The sequence below is a fragment of the Heptranchias perlo genome, chromosome 10, assembly GCF_035084215.1.
Source record: "Heptranchias perlo isolate sHepPer1 chromosome 10, sHepPer1.hap1, whole genome shotgun sequence".
NCBI lineage: Eukaryota > Metazoa > Chordata > Chondrichthyes > Hexanchiformes > Hexanchidae > Heptranchias > Heptranchias perlo.
In genome coordinates, this window is record NC_090334.1 from 2,945,896 (window position 1) to 2,966,644 (window position 20,749).

The following is a 20,749-nucleotide window of genomic DNA, read 5'->3' on the forward strand; positions in this document are numbered from 1 at the left end:
TAAATCTAATTTTACAAAGAAATAATTGATTGTATGAAACAAGAAAATCCTTTTGAAGACAAGCGGCTTTGCTGAACTCTCTGCAGAACATTTGTCCACTTCACAATTGTGTTTGTGAGAATCCAGTGATATCATTATTACATTGCTATTGTGGGACCCTGCTGTGTACAAATTGACCATCACGTTTCCTGCATTACAGCAGTGACTGCACCTCAAAAGTACTTCAATGGCTGTGAAGTACTGTGGGACGTCCTGAGGTCATGAAAGGCGCGATATAAATGTAAGTTCTTTCTTTCAAGACTGGTGGAAATATTCTTCTGAAGTGGCTAAAAAAGGGAATTGCTAAGAAAGACTTTGATGGACTTCAATGGTTGGTGGCTGCTCCTTTTTTTTTTCAATTCATTACTTCAACTTTTTCTTTAAAAAAAACTTCAGTATCCCCTGTGATTAAAGAGTTAAGCTCATTTTCTTTTTTCTTTTGCAATTAAGGAACAGTTGAGCATCAACATTTCTGTCCTGGATTTTGTGCACATTCAGCAGCTCAAATAGGCTGGGAAGGGACAGGAGGAAGCAGAATCTGGTTCGGATGCTAACACTACTCGAAACTGTTCCAGATATTGTGCACTTGCTCCAAACCTAAGAACAACGTACGGCCTTTATATTGCAAGCTACCTTTATAGGAAGAAAATACTTATATTTATGTAGCGCCTTTCACAACCTAAGGACGTCCCAAAACGCTTTCCAGCCAATGAAGTACTTTTGAAGTGTAGTCACTGTTGTAACGTAGAAAATGTGGCAGCCAATTTGCCCACAAACAGCAATGTGATAATGACCAGTTAGTCTGTTTAAGTGATGTTGGTTAAGAAATAAATATATTTTTTTATTATTCATTCATGGGATGTGGATGTCGCTGGCAAGGCCAGCATTTATTGCCCTTTCCGAATTGCCCTTGAGAAGGTGGTGGTGAGCTGCCTTCTTGAACCGCTGCAGTTCGCGTGGTGACGGTTCTCCCACAATGCTGTAAGGTAGGGAGTTCCAGGATTTTGACCCAACGACGTTGAAGGAACGGCGATATATTTCCAAGTCAGGATGGTGCGTGACTTGGAGGGGAACGTGCAGGTGATGTTGCTCCCATGTGCCTGCTGCCCTCGTCCTTCTAGGTGGTAGAGGTCGCGCAGGTTTGGGAGGTGCTGTCGAAGAAGCCTTGCCGAGTTGCTGCAGTGCATCTTGTAGATGGTACACACTGCAGCCACGGTGCGCTGGTGATGGAGGGAGTGAATGTTTAGGTTTGTGGATGGACTGCTTTATCCTGGATGGTGTCGAGCTTCTTGAGTGTTGTTGGAGTTGCACTCATCCAGGCAAGTGGAGAGTATTCCATCACACTCCTGACTTGTGCCTTGTAGATGGTGGAAAGACTTTGGGGAGTCAGGAGGTGAGTCACTTGCCACAGAATACCCAGCCTCTGATCTTCTTTTGTAGGCACAGTATTTATGTGGCTGGTCCAGTTAAGTTTCTGGTCAATGGTGACCCCCTCGGATGTTGATGGTGGGGGATTCAGTGATGGTAATGTTATTGAATGTCAAGGGGAGGTGGTTAGACACTCTCATGTTGGAGATGGTCATTGCCTGGCACTTGTCTGGCGCGAATGTTACTTGCCACTTATCAGCCCAAGCCTGGATATTGTCCAGGTCTTGCTGCATGCGGGCACGGACTGCTTCATTATCTGAGGGTATCTATTGGTCAGGACACCAGGAGAACTCTTCTGTTCTTCAAAATAGTGCCATGGGATCTTTAACGTTCACCTGAGAGGGCAGATGGGACCTCAGTTAATGTATCATCCGAAAGACAGTGCAGCTCTCCCTCAGTATTGCACTCGAGTATCAGCCTGGATTACATGCTCAAGTCTCTGGAGTGGGGCCTTGAACCCACGACCTTCTGACTCAGAGGTGAGAGTGTTACCCACTGAGCCACGGTTAACAATGAATTTTAGAATCTCTTGAATACAGACTGCAAGAGGAAAGTACCAAGAATGAGCTGTGCAATTTATTCTTGCTTAATTCAGCACTATTTAACTCATACAAAACTATCTGACATACCCCAACCTCTCCAATAAATAAACGGCATATAATTCTACACATCCTCTCAAATAAAAAAATGGGAAGACTTTTTCTCAGAGTGGCAGATCATGGAATAGACTCACTGGGGAGATTGGGACTCATTTCCATTGCATTCAACAACAACAACTTGCATTTATATAGCGCCTTGAATGTAGTAAAACGTCCCAAGGCTCTTCACAGGAGTATTATCTGACAAAATATGACACAGAGCCACATAAAGAGATATTAGGACAGGTAACCAATAGCTTGGTCAAAGAGGTAGGTGTTTAGAAGCATCTAAAAAGGAGGAGAGAGGTAGAGAGGTTTAGGAAGGGAATTCCAGAGTTTAGGGCCGAGGCAGCTGAAGGTACGGCCGTCAATGGTGGAGCGAAGGAAATCGGGGATGCGCAAGAGGCCAGAATTGACGGAGTGCAGAGATCTCGGAGGGTTGTCGGATTGGAGGAGGTTACAGAGATAGGGAGGGGGCGAGGCCATGAAGGGATTTGAAGCTAGGATGATGAGATTTTTAACATCGAGGTGGATTTTCAATGGAAATGAAAATCATGAGAGATGTAAAACAGGCTGCCAATTCCCTATCACCCGTTTTACACTATCGCATAAAGTCAAAATCTACCCCCATAGTTACTGCAATATTGATGAAGTCCTTTTTAAAACAGGATCTCTCTGTGGTGCCTTTGCTGGAAAGGCACTATGCGACATGGAATGGAGCCACCCAGACTGGGAGAATCCCAAGTTCTATCCCTGGCCTGTGTTCAGATTTGAACAGGATGAGGCTTGCCTGCAAAGCCCACACAGGCGAGGCTCGAGGCTCGCAGCTCACACATAGGAACACAGGAACAGGAGTATGCCATTCAGCCCCTCGAGCCTGTTCCGCCATTTAATTAAATCATGGCTGATCTGTATCTTAACTCCAACTTGCTGTCAGTGTTACATTAATGTAAAAAAAAATTACCGGAGGCCTATTTATGTTTATGACCCTTGGTTGGATCACACTTGGAGTACTATGAACAGTTCTGGTCTCCATATTATAAAAACAATATAAAGGCACTGGAGAAGGTGCAAAAAAGATTAGGTTGAAACAAGAACTGAGAGGTTATACCTCCCAGGAAAGACTGAACAGGCTGGGGCTCTTTTCTCTAGAAAAGAGAAGACTGAGGGGTGACCTGATAGAGGTCTTTAAAGATTAGGACATGGTTTGATGGGGTAGGCATAGAGAAGATCGGGGGGAGTCCAGAACTAGGGGCCATAAATATAAGATAGTCACTAATAAATCCAATAGGGAATTCAGGAGAAACTTCTTTACCCAGAGAGTGGTTAGAATGTGGAACTCACTCCCACAAGGAATAGTTGAGATGACTAGTATAGATGCATTTAAGGGGAAGCTCGATTAAATACATGAGGGAGAAAGGAATGGAGGGAAGGAGGAGGCTCGTGTGGACCATAAACACCGGCATGGACCAGTTGGGCTGAATGGCCCATTTCTGTGCTGTACATTCTATGTTAAAAAAAAAATTTACCTGCCCTGGTTCCGTAACCTTTAAGGTTCTAAATTGGATAACCTGGTGGTGAAGCATAGAATACTAGAGCCTGGTCTTCAGTTGCTTCCAAGCCTTTATTCACAGAGATCCACATTACAGACGCCATTCCAGATAAGTTCTCTTATATATGGATACAAGCGAGTCCCAGTTGATACACATCACCTGAATACAATTAACACTAATTGATATAAATCATATGAATACAATTAACACTTAATACCATTATCCGCCCCCCCCCCAAGACAAATCTATCAATCTCAGTTTTGACATTTTCAATTGACCCCCAGCCTCAACAGCTTTTTTGGGGGGGGGAAGTGATCCAGATTTCCACTACCCTTTGTATGAAGAAGTGCTTCCTGACATCACTCCTAAATGGCCTAGCTCTAATTTTAAGGTTATTCCCCCTGTTACGGCCTCCCCCACCAGAGGAAAGAGTTTCTTTTTATCTACCATATTGAATCCTTTAATCATTTTAAACACCTCAATTAGATCAGCCCTTAATCTTCTCTATTCAAGTGACTACAAGCCTCGTCAATGCAACCTGGCCTTGTAATATAACCCTTTTCACCCCAGCATCATGAACAATGACAAGTAGGGCAAGTTGCCAGAGAACTGCTTGCAGTTGTGGGACGATACCCCAGCTTGAGTCAGCACCTCAAGATTAGTGGTGGGGGAGGGGAATGCTACCTTCCCCACCTCACTGCCCTGTGTCCCCATAAAACACACCTATTAACCAAGATCAAGTGGCTCATTTCTGTTTGTTAGCTATGTTTCTCACAACACTTTTTCCGATCCTTCGCCTGTCTTGGGATAGTTGATCTCAACTGGGATGGCAGTAGAAGTACTTTGTCAACAACAACTTGCGTTTATACAGCGCCTTTCAATGTAGTAAAACGTCCCAAGGTGCTTCGCAGGAGCATAATCAGACAAAAATTGACACCGAGCCATGTAAAAAATATTTTAGGACAGGTGACCAAAAGCTTGGTCAAAGAGATAGATTTTAGGGAGGGTCTTAAAGGAGGAGAGATATCGGGAGGCAGAGAGGTTTAGGGAGGGAATTCCCAAGCTTAGGATCCAGGAGTTGAAGGCACGGTGGAGCAAGGAAAATTGGGAATGCTCCAGAGGCCAGAATTGGAGGAGTGCAGAGATCTCGGATGCTTGTAGAGCTGGAGGAGGTTATAGGGCGAGGCCATAAAGGGATTCGAAAACAAGGATGGGAATTTTAAAATTGACGCGTTGCTGGACCGGGAGCCAATGCAGGTCAGCGAGTACAGAGGTGATGGGTGAACGGGACTTGGTGTGAGTTATTAACCAAGGTCAAGTGACTCAATTCTGTTCATTACTGTGTTAGCAATGTTTCTTCCAACACTTTTTCGATCCTTCGTCTGTCTTGGGATAGTTCATCTTAAGTGGGATGGTAGTGGAAGTACTTTAACTGAACGCAAAGTCCCTGGTCAGGGGAGGGGGAAAATAAAAATCAGCTAGGGTTCCACCTTCTGATTGCTATCTATGACTCCTGCTGGAAAGTGCACGTATGTGGATGTCAGGTATGGCTAGGTTTTGAATTCAGCTGTAATGCCCTGAATAACCTGTTAACATACATTGACAGCACTCACACATGAAGAATGTGTGAGTGCTGTCAATGCTGGCTCAGGTACTGGAGGTCAGCTGGTGCCCACAGAATTAGAATCATAGAATCTTAAAGCACAGAAAGAAGCCATTTGGCCCATCGTGCCTGTGCCGGCTCTTTGAAAGAGCTATCCAATTAATCCCATTCCCCTGCCCTTTCTCCGTAGGCCTGCAAATTTTTCCTTTTGAAACTTACGATAGAATCTGTTTTCACCATCCTTTCAGGCAGTGCATTCCAGATCATAACAACTCGCTGCGTAAAAAAATTCTCCTTGTATCTCCCCTCTGGTTCTTTTGTAACTGAGTGTGAGTCAATGATTACAGGAAAAGATGGGAGATACAAGGGGTAAGTTTGGTGGGGTCTGGGAGGAAGTCCACGATCACTTTCGTGGATGTATTTTGATGAATGGTGCAGGAGATCTAAAAACAATAATTAAAAATGCCATGATTCTTTGAAACCCACGGGCATGCTTTTTAAAACTAAATGTTTAATTAATCCCTCTCCTCCCAAACTGTCCCTGCTATCGTACACTGCACAGTCTTGGGTATCAGTGCACCCACTACCTCTTCACATATCAGCAGAGATCTCCAGTAGATCATTCAAAGATTGCATTCATCAAAATAATTTTTTTAAAACCACAGTCTCAAGGTCTGAGGCTGAGAATTTTAAAGCAGGAAACACTAGTCAATTTTAGTGATAATAAAGGAAAGACTCCTCTTATCATGTCTCAAAGCAATTCACATACAATGAATTACTTTGAAGTGCAGTTTCTATTAAAGTAGGCAAACAGAGCAGCTATTTTGCCTGCAGCAAGGTTCGGCAAACAGCAATCAGCTAAACAATGTTAGTTTGTCTTAGTTGGTCTTGGTGAGGAAGGAATGTTGGCCAGTAAACATCTCATCATCCACCCAGACCATTGGCACAGGCAGACAGGGCATCGGGTTAACATCGTATGTGATGGAGGGTCCCTCCATGGCCTCGCCCCTCCCCCCCATATCTCTGTAACCTCCTCCAGCCCTACAATCCCCACCAAGATCTCTAAGCTCCTCCAATTCTGGCCTCTGGGGCATCCCTAATTTTCATTGCTCCACCATTGGCGGCCGTGCCTTCAGCTGCCGAAGACGTCTCCACCTCTTGCTCCTCTTTTAAGACGCCCCTCAAAACCTACCTCTTGACCAAGCTTTTGGTCACCTGTCCTAATATCTCCTTACATGGTTCAATGTCAAATTTTGTCTGATAACGCTCCTGTGAAGCACCTTGGGACGTTTCACTACATTAAAGGTGCTATATAAATGCAAGTTGTTGTTGTTGATGGAGGATCCTTGAACAATGCAGTACTCTTTCATTGCTGTACTGGAGTGTCAGTCTAGATCATCTGCTCAAATCCTGGATGGGCATGAGATCTACAACCTTTTGACTTAGAGGCGACAGTGCTACCAAGTGAGCCAAGCTGACACTGGTGTGCAGGGGAGGGGAGAGGATACAGGAGTATATTTTAGCAAGACTCAAGATGTACTGAGCACGAACCAGCAGGAGCACGTAACTAAAACGTTGTAAAATTTTTATAGACATCAAGATAATTAACATATTACAGTGAATAAATAAATGGGATATACAACAACAACTTGCATTTATATAGCACTTTTAATGTAGTAAAACATCACATGGCGCTTCACATTATTTATTGAATGGCCATAATGAGGAGCACCTTACACGACCTCAGGACGTTCCAAAGCTCTTCACAGCCAATTAAGTATTTTTGAAGTGTAGTCACTGTTGTAATGTAGGAAACGCAGCAGGCAATTTACACACAGCAAGGTCCCAGAAACAGATGGTTGACAAGATACAGGGCTGCCAAATCTCTGTTCATCTGAGCATAGTATTATCCCAACACTCCACTGGTCAAATGTTTTACTTCCAATTGTTAAGATTATATCTTAAATATTATGGTTGAATTCTAATTAGATATCTCATTTGATACATTCCACAGGCTATATTTCTTCTTGAAAACCAGTTAGTGGTAGCTTAAGTTGGTAATTTCACTGCCTCATGCATAACTGAGCTTTACTGGCTAGGACAATCCCAGCCTCGATTTCCAGTCCATGTTGAGTTCGTTCATCTCAGATACACAGCAGTCGGAATGATGCAATTGGCTTCACAGGTGGATGTAAAATATCCCATGGCACTATTCGAAGGAGAGCAGGGGAGTTCTCCCCGGTGTCCTGACCAATATTTATCCCTCAACCAACATCGCTAAAACAGATTATCTGGTCATTATCTCATTGCTGTTTGTGGGACCTTCCTGTGCTTAAAATGGCTGCCGCATTTCCTACATTACAACAGTGACTACACTTCATTGGCTGTAAATTGCTTTGGGATGTCCTGAGGTCATGAAAGATGCTATGTAAATGCAATTCTTTCTTTCTTTTTCTTGCTTAGATGCTGCCACTAGTCACAAGAGAGCCACAAATTGGGAGCTAATGGTACCAGCATGGAAGTATAGCAACAGAAAAGCAGCTTTTATTGGGTGAGAATTACCATCTAGAACCACATCTGGAGAGATTTTACACACCATGGTGACTTTCTTCAACTGCCTGGTGATTGGACCTTAGTCAAAATTTGGAGAAAACTTGACAATGATAGATTTTATAACAAGATGATATTCCACCAGTTGAATTTTATGGCAAATATTTTGGATTATTAGGTGAAAGTCATGGAGTGAAATGTGTGAGTCAACGCCTCTCTACAAGAGGAATCTGTTCTTCTGTACGACATTCTTTCCAAATATATAACATACAATACATTGTTATAAACAAGGGAATATTGTTGTCTGAGGGAACATGGTGTTCACAGATATAACATCATTTAAGAGCAGGGTGTATTCCTGATGTCCAGGCCAACATTCTCCCTTTAAGCAACACCATCAAAAAATAATGAAATTGTCCTTCATCTTGTTGTTTGTGGGATCTTGCTATGTGCAAAATGACTGCTGTGTTTGCCAACTTAACAGTCACTGCACTCCAAAGCAATCTGTTATATGCCTTCCTGAAACTATAAATCTCTCTGCTGGTTCTCAATGAAAAGCAAAAAAAACCTTGCATTTCTATAGTGCCTTTCATGACCTCAGGACATCCCAAAGCTCCTTTACAGCCAATGAAGTACTTTTGAAGTGTCGTCACTATTGTAATGTATAAAACGCGGCAGCCAATTCGCGCATAGCAAGCTCCCACGAACATCGACCGATAATCTGGAGGTTTTTGGTGTTGGTTGAGGGATAAATATTCTATAGCATTTCATCATGTCTCAAACAAGCTCGCATTTTTTCAGGTGCAAACGAACCAGCTCTGGATTTCAGCATTTATTTTAATATCTATCAAAATGAAAGTAATAATAATGTTTAACATTTTTCATAAAAAATATGGCAGATGCCATGAGCTCTTCTCCCCCTATTAATATTGCCCCGATGGATTTTCCTGGACATTATACATTTCCTCAGTTTTTGTGCCAGTAGAAAAGAGAAGGCTGAGGGGTGACCTGATAGAGGTCTTTAAGATAATGAAAGGGTTTGATAGGGTGGACGTAGAGAAAATGTTTCCATCTGTGGAAGAGTCCAAAACTAGAGGTCATAAATATAAAATAGTCGCTAATAAATCCAATAGGGAATTCAGGAGAAACTTCTTTACCCAGAGAGTGTGAGAATATGGAATGTGCTACCACAACGAGTAGTTGAGGCGAATAGCATAGATACATTTAAGGGGAAGCTAGATATGCACATGAGGGAGAAAGGAATAGAAGGATATGCTGATAAGGTGAGATGAACTAGGGAGGGAGGTGGCTTGTGTGGAGAATAAATGCTGGCATAGACCAGTTGGGCCAAATGGCCTGTTTCTGTGTTTTAGTTTCGATGCAACTCGACTTCGATAAATTACATCTGCTAAATTGAAACAGAAAGCAGGTTCTATTACAAAGCAAAACATGCAGCAAATGAGTAAAAAAATTACCTGTTCAGTAATTTTACAAGACTGAAATCTGTATGACAATGAGCAGCCTGTATTTATGCCTGGAGTTTAATGGGCAATCGTAGAACAGGAATACTTAAATTGTGTCCCGCTGACAATGATATTCCTCATAATGTGCACAGCAGAGGCACAGCTGTGAATTTAATTTCCATACTTCCAGCTAACATTATATTTATCTCTAATTGAATAATTTGTAGCTTAATGTTTATGTACAGGTTGAGGCACACTAATGGAGCACAACTGTAGTCTGTTTACTCAAGTGTGTTCCAGAGTCAGCCACAAATAACAACAACTTGCATTTATATAGCGCCTTTAACTCAGTAAAGCGTCCCAAGGCACTTCACAGGAGCGATTATCAAACAAAATTTGACACTAAGCCACATAAGGAAATATTAAGACAGGTGACCAAAACCTTGGTCAAAGAGGTAGGTTTTACTAAGTGTTTTTAAGGAAGAGAGAGAGTTAGAGAAGCGGAGAGGTTTAGGGAGGGAATTCCAGAACTTGGGGCCGAGGCAGCTGAAGGCACGGCGGCTAATGGTGGAGCGATTAAAATCGGGGATGCGCAAGAGGGCAGAATTGGAGGAGCGCAGAGATCTTGGAGGGTTGTAGGGCTGGAGGAGGTTACAGAGATAGGGAGGGGGGAGGCGTCCCAAGGCACTTCAGAAGAATGTAAATCAGACAAATAGAGTTGTTACTTCAGAAAATTACACAAGATTTTCCTCTCTTGGGCAGAATCAGCGTGTTTCTCTCACCTATCACAGCAATTTTCTTGTCATATAATCATAGGAGTTACAGCACAGAAGGAGGCCATTCGGCCCATCGTGTCCATGCTGGCTGAAAAAGAGCTGTCCAACTTAATTCTACTTTCCAGCACTTGGTCCGTAGCCTTGTAGGTTACGGCACTTCAAGTGCACATCCAAGTACTTTTTGAATGAGTTGAGGGTTTCTGCCTCTATCACCCTCTCAGGCAGTGAGTTCCAGACCCCCACCACCCTCTGGGTGAAAAGATTTCTCCTCAGCTCCCCTCTAATCCTTCCACCAACCACTTCAAATCTATGCCCTCTGGTCACTGATCCTTCTGCTGAGGGAAATAGGTCCTCCCTATCCACTCTATCTAGTCCAGTCATAATTTTATATACCTCAATGAAATCTCCCCCCCAGCCTCCTTTGTTCCCGAGAAAACAACCCCAGCCTATCCAATCTTCTCTCACAGCTAAAATTCTCCAACCCTGGCAACATCCTTGTAAATCTCCTCTGTATCCTCTCCAGTGCAATCACATCTTTCTTGTAATGTGGTGATCAGAACTGTACACAGTACTCAAGCTTTTTTTTTTATTCGTTCACGGGATGTGGGCGTCGCTGGCAAGGCCGGCATTTATTGCCCATCCCTAATTGCCCTCGAGAAGGTGGTGGTGAGCCGCCTTCTTAAACCACTGCAGTCCGTGTGGTGACGGTTCTCCCACTGTGCTGTTTGGAAGGGAGTTCCAGGATTTTGACCCAGCGACAATGAAGGAACGGCGATATATTTCCAAGTCGGGATGGTGTGTGACTTGGAGGGGAACGTGCAGGTGGTGTTGTTCCCATGCGCCTGCTGCCCTTGTCCTTCTAGGTGGTAGAGGTCGCGGGTTTGGGAGGTGCTGTCGAAGAAGCCTTGGCGAGTTGCTGCAGTGCATCCTGTGGATGGTGCACACTGCAGCCACAGTGCGCCGGTGGTGAAGGGAGTGAATGTTTAGGGTGGTGGATGGGGTGCCAATCAAGCGGGCTGCTTTGTCCTGGATGGTGTCGAGCTTCTTGAGTGTTGTTGGAGCTGCACTCATCCAGGCAAGTGGAGAGTATTCCATCACACTCCTGACTTGTGCCTTGTAGATGGTGGAAAGGCTTTGGGGAGTCAGGAGGTGAGTCACTCGCCGCAGAATACCCAGCCTCTGACCTGCTCTCGTAGTCACAGTATTTATATGGCTGGTCCAGTTAAGTTTCTGGTCAATGGTGACCCCCAGGATGTTGATGGTGGGGGATTCGGCGATGGTAATGCCGTTGAATGTCAAGGGGAGGTGGTTAGACTCTCTCTTGTTGGAGATGGTCATTGCCTGGCACTTATCTGGCGCGAATGTTACTTGCCACTTATGAGCCCAAGCCTGGATGTTGTCCAGGTCTTGCTGCATGCAGGCTCGGACTGCTTCATTATCTGAGGGGTTGCGAATGGAACTGAACACTGTGCAGTCATCAGCGAACATCCCCATTTCTGACCTTATGATGGAGGGAAGGTCATTGATGAAGCTGTGGCCTAACCAATGTTTTGTACAGTTCTAGCATACCTCCCTGCTCTTATATGCCTCGGCTAATAAAGGCAACTATCCCGTATGCCTTTTTAACCACCTTATCTACCTGTCCTGCTACCTTCAGGGATCTGTGGACATGCACTTCAAGGTCCCTTTGTTCTCTACACCACTCAGTATCCTCCCACTTATTGTGTATTCCCTTGCCTTGTTTGCCATCCCCAAATGCATTATCTTACACTTCTCCAGATTGAATTCAATTTGCCACTTTTCTGCCCACCTGACCAGTCCATTGATATCTTCCTGCAGTCTGCAGCTTTCCGCCTCACTATCAACCACACAGCCAATTTTTGTATCATCTGCAAACTTCTTGATCAAGCCCCCCACATTCAAGTCCAAATCATTAATACATACCACAAAAGGAAGGGACCTAGTACTGAGCCTTGCAGGACCCCACTGGAAATAGCCTTCCGGTCACAAAAACACCCGTCCAACCATTACCCTTTGCTTCCTGCCACTGAGTCAATTTTGGATCCAACACGGCACTTTCCCTTGGACCCCATGGGCTTTTACTTTTCTGACCAGTCTGCCATGTGGGACCTTGTCAAAAGCCTTGCTAAAATCCATGAAATGCATTACTCTCATCCACCCTCCTTGTTACCTGCTCAAAAAATTCAATCAAGTTAGTCAGACACGACCTTCCCTTAACAAATCCATGCTGACTGTCCTTGATTAACCCTTGCCTTTCTAAATGACGATTTATGCTGTCCCTCAGAATCAATTCCAATAATTTGCCCACCACTGAGATTAGACTGACTGGCCTATAATTACTCAGTCTATCTCTTTCTCCCTTTTTAAACAACGGTACAACATTGGCAGTCCTCCAATCCTCAGGCACCCCGCCTGTAGCCAGGGAGGATTGGAAAATGATGGTCAGAGCCTCCGCTATTTCCTCCCTTGCTTCTCTTTGCAGCCTGGGATACATTTCATCCGGGCCTGGCGATTTATCTACTTTAAAAGATGCTAAACCCTTTAATACTTCCTCCCTCACTATGTTTATCCCATCCAATATTTCACACTCCTCCTCTTTAACTACAATCTCTGCATCGTTCCCCTCTTTTTGAAGATAGACGCAAAGTATTCATTAAGAACAATACCCACATCTTCTGCCTCCACACACAGTTTACCTTTTTGGTCTCTAATAGGCCCTACTCTTTCCTTAGTTATCCTCTTGCTCTTTATGTATTTATAAAACATCTTTGGGTTTTCCTTAATTTTGCTCGCCAGTATTTTTTCATGCCCTCTCTTTGCTTTCCTAATTTCCTTTTTATCTCTGCACTTTCTATACTGCTCTAGGCTTTCTGCTTATTGAGCTCTTGGTGTCTGACATAAACTTCCCTTTTTTGCCTTATCTTACCTTGCATGTTCCTTGTCATCCAGGGGGCTCTAGATTTGGCAGTCCCACCCTGTTTCTTTGTGGGAACATGTTTACTGTGAACCCCTTGAATCTCCTCCTTGAATGCCTCCCACTGCTCTGACACTGATTTACCTTCAAGTAGCTGTTTCCAGTCCACTTTTGCAAAATCACTTCTCAGCTTAGTAAAATTGGCCTATCCCCAATTTAGAACTTTTACTCCAGTTCTATCTCTGTCCTTTTCCATAACTATGCTAAATCTAACTGAATTATGATCACTACCACCAAAATGCTCTCCCACTCTTTCTCCTTCCATCTGCCCAGCTTCATTCCCAAAAACTAAATCCAGAACTGCCTTGTGTGCCCTTTTTTTGTCAATTTTCTTCCCTACTCTTCTGACAGGTGCAACTCAAGGACTATCCTTGCCCAACTGGTCATACTTCACCAGTCAGCCTATGCGGTAGGACCATCACAGCCAAGTGTAATGCTGGCCAAACCCAAAGTATATGAATGTGTTACTTTCCGGCAGAAGTCAATGGATGGCAATTTGCAGTAGGAACCGTGGTACCCTACTATCTCCTCTGCCTAACTCAGCACAAAGTGCGGATAGAATCTCAGACCTTCCTGATATAGATTACATAGAATTTACAGCAAAGAATCAGGCCATTTGGCCCAACTGGTCTATGCTGGTGTTTATGCTCCACTCGAGGCTCCTCCCACCCTCCTTAATCTCACCCTATCAACATATCCTATTCCTTTCTCCCTCATGTACTTATCCAGCGTCCCCTTAAATGCATCTATGCTATTCGCCTCAACCACTCCTTGTGGTAGCGAGTTCAACATTCTAATCACTTTCGAGGTGAAGAAGTTTCACCTGAATTCCTTATCAGATTTATTAGTGACAGTCTTATATTTATGACCTCTAGTTTTGGTCCCCCCGACAAGTGGAAACATCTTCTCTACATCTACTCTGTCAAACTCCTTCATAATTTTGAATTCGGTCACCCCTCAGCCTTCTCTTTCCAAGAGAGAAAAGAGCCCCAGCCTGTTCAACCTATCCTGCAAATTATTCTGTCACTCAAGAGTACAGCTAGTGCTGGCTTTACCCATTAAGTCATCCAAGAGCTTCATGCCTTTTCTTAAAGCGAACCTGGAAAAGAACACACCATACATCACGTGAAAGATGACGTTACACAATGTGGGCAGTAGTGTCGCTAGTACCCATGACACAGAGACAACATCCTACTCTGTTGCCAAATGTACTCAGCAAAGCTGATTAAATGTGTATAAATATCCCACATGTCCAGTCCCTCTATCCACCATAGTCATGTACAGTACAAAGCACAGGGAGAACAAATGACTTAAGTGTCAGCCATGACTCAGTGGTAGCACACTAGTCTCTGAGTCAAAAGGTTGTGGGTTCAAGTCCCCACTCCAGAAACTTGAGCACATAATCTAAGCTGACACTCCCAGTGCAGTACTGAGGGAGTGCGGCACTGTCAAAGGTGCCATCTTTCAGAGGAGACGTTAGGCCGAGGGCCCATCTGCCCTCTCAGATGGATGTAAAAGATCCCAATTCACTATTCAATCAAGGTGCCTTCTCCTGGTGGATGGATCATAGCTTTGGTGCGAGTGAAAACATGATTATTACAGGGTATTTCAATCCACTATCAGATTTATTTGTTCTGTTGCATTCCTAAATGCCAACAAGTGCAAAAAGCCAAACATAAATTGATCTCCTGAGAGATGACTCATTAATATTAATGAGCTCCAACTTCTAAATAAAGAGATCTTCAATGGAGATGATCTCAACCTATCACATTTCCCTTTTAAACCATCAAACATTAAACCCAGACTTAAGCTGTTTTGCTTACCAAGATTCAAGGGTTATACTCTTTGACTGACCTAGCTTTCCCCTCTTACTAACAGTCAATGAGTTAGGAAGGTTCAGCAACAATACTTAAAAAATTTTAAAAACATGTTTGTTTGGTTCTGTCCATTTATGTTACATTATGAGGGACAAGAAAGCCTTTGCTGGATTGGCTCAGATCAGGGTTTAAAACTACAATGGAGTGTTTAAAGTATGAAGGATCACTCAACATCACTGAATTAACATGTCTCAAAAACATGCAGGGGGATTTGACAAGTGGAGATGTTAGTCTCATGTCTCTTTCATTGTCTAGGTGTTTGATTTTGAGAAAGACAAGTCATCATACAAAACATTAGCTCATCCGCCCGTCCATCACCCAGGGTTCCCATTCCCATTCCCATTCCCAATCCAGTGTGTGTATTGACGTCAGATAAGGACAGGATTGGGCTCGTGCCGTGATGCCCCCATGGTGGAATAACATTCCAACACATCGTCTTGGCTCAAAAGTGAGGACGGTATCAGAGGACTGCTGGTCCCCAAAAAACTGCGGGGGGGGGGGGGTTCTCTTTGACTGTCTGCCTCTCTTCTGCGGCCTTGTCCATGCCCGGGTGGCACTGGAGCAGGAGCACGGTGTGTCCACCAGTACGCTTGAGGCCTTCCACGACCGGTGGGCACCACAGGGTCTAGATTGCAACCTGGATGCTCACACTGACATTATCACTGAATCATTGTTTGAGTTTTCTTTTGTAAACACAAGTGTTATTGTTTATTTATTGTATTTGTGCTACCCTAGGGCACTTGCCTGAACATTTTTCTTTCCGTTCGGTGACAATGGGACAACTTACTGTCACCACCTTCCCCCCACCCCACCACCACAACAGATGTACCAAAAAGGCCCAAGAAACTACAGCTAAGTCAAAGACAATACCTCCAAGAGAGAAGGGGGAGTAAACTGGAAAGTGAAGATAAAAATGGGCAATTGAGTGCAACCTAAAAAGCATGATGCAAAAAGGTCCATGGAGTGATGTGACAACGCACTTTCTGATTCCTCCCTCCCCAGGAGCAATGTTTTCTGGTCCCTGCCTTCTCACAACAGTGCAGCTAAAATTAAGAACCCAATGGCTTGGGAGAAATTGAACTTGCGTTCTCCACCACCCGTCCCCCAGCTGTCGTTGAGATATGTTAATTCAGTGATGTCGAGTGATCCTTCATTCTTTAAACTCTCACTGTAGTTTTAAATCCTTATCTGAGCCAATCCAGCAAAGACGTTCTTACCCCATATAATGTCATGTAAATGGACAGAACCAAACAAACATGTTTCTAACATTTTTTTTTAGGTATTGTTGCTGAACCTTCCTAACTCATTGACTGTTATTAAGAGGGGAAAGCTAGGTCAGTCAAAGAGTATGTCCCTTGAATCTTGGTAAGTAAAACAGCTTAATTCTGTTTGATGGTTTAAAAGGGAAATGAGAAAGGTTGAGATCATCTCTATTGAAGATCTCTTTATTTAGAAGATGGTGCTCATTAATATTAATAAGTCTTATCTCTCAGGAGGATCAATTTCTGTTTGACTTTTTGCATTGCCAAAGGGGTAACTGGGGTTTAACTCCCACTCATGCATTTCGATATCCATTCCATTGATAACAGTGTCATTTGAAATGTTAATGGAGGTCATTCTGCTTGGCTTGTCTGTTGTTGCCAAACAAAGATGGGTGGGATTAACAAGATTGGCCACGTGCAAAAGAAAACTCACAGAAAAAGATCCCCAGAGTACAATGTAAAGCAAACAGTTCCACAAAAGGCCGAGACTACAAGAAACAGTATGCAAAAAAAAAAATCACTTCTTCACAAATACGTTTTCATCAATTGTCTGTCTTTGAGCTATTCATACAAAGAGTTGCTTATTCTAAGTTTAACCAGATAACTCAACTTTGCAAATCCAATTTTATAAATTGCTTTTACCATTCAGAAGTACTTGAACCACCATCTAGGACCAGCATTTTGTCATCTTGGATGGAAGCCCAAGTTCTTTGAAGATGAAATTCGAACAGTGCTGTTCCTCACCAGGAAATGGATTTAGGAACATAGGACCAGGAGGAGGCCATTCAACTCCTCGAGCCTGTTCCGCCATTCAATTAGATCACGGCTGATCTGAAAATAGTGAGAGTGGACATTTTGCTCCTAATTTGAGAGCCATTTCAAAGGCAATCGATCGCCTCCAAGATCAATTTTCTTCATCGCTGGAGCTTTTGGGGCCTGTCCTGGGCCTCGGTCGAAGGCACTTCAGCTGTCATGTAGTCCAGACCAAGTACAGGGGCCAGGTTTACCAACTCGTTACAGGGGAGCTTGCTTTATGGTCTTTATTATAAGAAATGTCTTCCTACTTGTATTTAAAATGATTAAGATAGCATTTCCTACCAATTTGATTATGTGTAATATGATTTCAGATATTCTAAAACCTTCCCTGGGGCACATATTGCTGTGATTAAAACTCTCTCACTTATTTCAGATCCCAAGCAGCAGAAGCCTGCTGTATGATTATGAATTTTTGGTCCATGAGGACCTGATGGCCAAGTCTGATTAAATTGTAACTTTAACAAATCAGTCCAGCACTGGGACTGTTAAGAATAGCTAAAGCTGAAATGTCACGTTATTCTGTGAACAAGCGGAAACAAAGGACGGGGGGAGAAACAGCTGGCCCATCAAATATTTCCCATTCTGTCACAGTGCAACTCATCCCCCCGCCCCCGCGCCCCCGCCATCTATAGTGTCAGCCGTGGCTCAGTGCTAACTCTCTCGCTTCTGTATAAGAAGGTTGTGGCTCTTGTCACACTCCAGAGACTCGAGCGTAATCTAGGCCAACATTTCAGTGCATTACTGAGGGAGTGCTGCACTATCGGAGGTGCCGTCTTTCGGATGAGATGTTAAATCCAAGCCCGTCTGGTCTTTCAGGTGGACATAAGAAAATCCTATGGTACTATTCGAAGAGTAGGGGAGTTCTCCCCGGTGTCCTGGCCAATATTTATACCTCAACCAACATCACCAAAGCAGTTTATCTGGTCATTATCACATTGCTGTTCGTGGGATCTTGCTGTGCACAAATTGGCTGCTGCGTTTCCAACCTTACAACAGAGACCACACTTCAAAAGCACTTCATTGGCTGAGTTTGTGAAAGTTCTTCCTTCAACAGGGGATGGAACAAGAGCCCTGCTGCACTGTGCCCCAGTGGGACTTCTGCGCAAACATCTTGGCACATAATAAATTAATGCCCTATTTTCCATTCAAGTGATGAGGCATGGAAGAATTGTATAACACAAGGTGGCTGTCAGATGGTTAGAAAGTTTATGTATAAATGTTTAGGAACTTTTGCATGGCACCTGATAACAGTAGGAAGCAACAAATCACGTGTTTGTAGAGTGTTATCCAGTATAACAGATATTGATGTTAAGAATGGCCAAGTGCATAACAGGGATGATCATTTACACCAATATTTATGAGATGAAATATGAGACCGTGAAAGATAAGTAGTGTGTAGGACTGCAGAGCATACTCTTACCAGTACAAGCAGCTGTGGAGACAATGTTAACTGCAAAACAAGTGACATATTTTGTACACAAAGAAATGTAATGTAAACATGTGAGTAGTTACATTTTTGCTCCCTAATGATTCAGCGAGTTTATCCAGTGATTAACGAAGCCATGTAGATCGTGAAGGTCTCAGGTTTAATCTGAAAAAAAAATGCTAGACTATTACCTTCAGTCATTAAAATTTACACACTTTAAAATTGCCAACTTGGATCTCCTGATTGCTCAATGAGTTTCTCTGTCTCTGTAACCTCCTCCAGCGCTATAACCCTCCGAGATCTCTGCGCTCCTCTAATTCTGGCCTCCTGCGCATCCCCGATTTCCATTGCTCCACCATTGGCGGCCGTGACTTCAGCTACCTAAGTTCTAGAATTCCCCCCCTGAACCTCTCTCCTCCTTTAAGTCGCTCCTTAAAACCTACCTCTTTGACCAAGCTTTTGATCACCTGCCCCAATATTTCCTTATGTGGCTCGGTGTCAAATTTTGTTTGATAATCGCTCCTGTGAAGCGCCTTGGGATGTTTTACTACGTTAAAGGTGCTAAATAAATGCAAGTTGCTGTTGTTGAGTGAACAAAAAAGATCATGAAAGTGCCGAGTTCAATGCCGAGTGAGCTAACCTCACCTAAAGCAGTGATAATAGTACTACAATTCCCCTCAGTGTCTCTAGATGAAGAGAAAAAGGAACAAAAATAGTCAAGGTTCCTGCTCCTGATCACTGTCCACGAACCCCTGATGAACATTGGGTGAGGATAGGATTCGGCTCTGTTCATTACAAATTACACAGAATGTATAGACAGGCCATTCAGCCTAACAGGTCTTTGCCAGTGTTCATGCTCTACACAATGAGTAGTCAAATGTCCTTTACAACAGACAGACATGCAGGCATTCAAAATGACATCATTATAACATCCAACTTTATTCCTTTCCCCACTTTTTTCCTCTTCCCTTCTTCATCCCCACCCTCTTCATCTAACCCGAACCACATATCCTTCTACTTCTTTCCACCTCATGTCCTTATCTAGCTTCCCTTAAATGCATCTTTGCTATTTGCCTCAACTACTCCACATGGTAGCACTTTCCACATTCATACCACTCTGTGGGTGAAGAAGTTTCTCCTGAATTCCCTACTGGATTTATTAGTGACTATCTTGTTTTGGTCTAGTTTTTGTTGGGGCTGAGATGTGCATAAATGCCAGTTGGGCACGGTATTGGAGCAAGCCTTCTGCCTGTGGAAGTCAACCCAACAGGAAGTCAACGGGATAAAAATTCCCGTTTGAGACCTGACTCGGCACTGCATGAGCAGCGCGGCTGAACCAAGAGGCCCGAAGACCACTGGAAATTGTTCCTTGGGCCTCCAACATACTCGGGGGAGCTGCCAGCACTGGTTGCATCTCCACAGGCAGCTCGAGGAGTCTGACTGCCTGCCTTGCCAGCTGTGGCTCTCAGATCTAGGTTCCAACAGGGGCGATGGGAGAGGGCAACAAGGGCAGGGGGTGGGGGGGGGTGGAGGGGAGGGGTGTGATTGTGACGCCTGTGGAGTTGGTGGGGTGCACTCCTGCTTATTCTTGCTCCACAAAAATGGTTCTCTCTTTTCTAAAAAATACTGTTGGATATTTACATTTCGTTGGTGGCCGCTGAAGAATCCTGAGGTCTGCCTGCTCATCGCTGACGAATTTCAGCCAGGGGTCCTTCAACATGCGTTAACCCCCTAATTAACATGTTCAAGGAACTTAACATCCTGGATGCCTAAAAGATGGGACCAACTTCTGGGCAGATTGGGTGCAAGCCATTCCACTGCTAAATTGGTATGCTCTGTGCTTGTTTTATGCCTGAAAAATGGGCACAACGCATACCAATTTTTACCCCAAAATCTTCAAGAAAGATGGGAAGAGGAGAAAAGTGGGGAAAGAAATAAAGTTAGATGTTATTATGATGTTATTTTGAATGCATGCCTGTCTGTCGGTTGTAAAGGACATTTGACTACTCATCCTTGCTGACAAATTCTTCTGCAGTCTATTATTTCAGGCAAGTTGTACTCAATTGAGTCAAGTACAGAGCATGCATAGAAATTTCTGCTTTGTCTTGTCGATAATCTAGTGTGTCAGTTTGCTCAATCAGTATTGTTCTTCTCTCTGAGTCAGATGGTGACACAGCAGTGAAGGAATGCTGCACTGTTGAAGGTGCAGTCTTTCAGTTAAGTCTGTGACAAAAATGAAGCATTTTGTCCAGTCTGAGCTTATATTGGATCTGATAATTTTGTCATGGTACAGGAGAAGCTGAAAACCAGCTGCACCCACAGA

At 43.7% G+C, this 20,749-nt stretch overlaps 1 long non-coding RNA gene across 4 annotated transcripts in view; it reads right to left on the reverse strand.

The window, feature by feature from the left end:
• Positions 1–775: 775 nt before the first annotated feature.
• The window catches only part of LOC137326230 (uncharacterized), a 30,978-nt gene continuing 11,004 nt past the window's right edge, over positions 776–20,749 (reverse strand). The window contains exons 4-7 of one of the 4 annotated variants that reach the window (XR_010964144.1): positions 18,513–18,591; positions 14,101–14,144; positions 3,635–3,817; positions 776–2,007 (exon numbers count right to left, since the gene is read on the reverse strand). This is a non-coding gene — a long non-coding RNA (uncharacterized lncRNA). Of the gene's footprint in view, positions 2,008–3,634; positions 3,818–14,100; positions 14,145–18,183; positions 18,592–20,749 lie in introns of those variants that run through there. The other 3 variants (XR_010964143.1, XR_010964145.1, XR_010964142.1) reach the window with 3 other exon arrangements.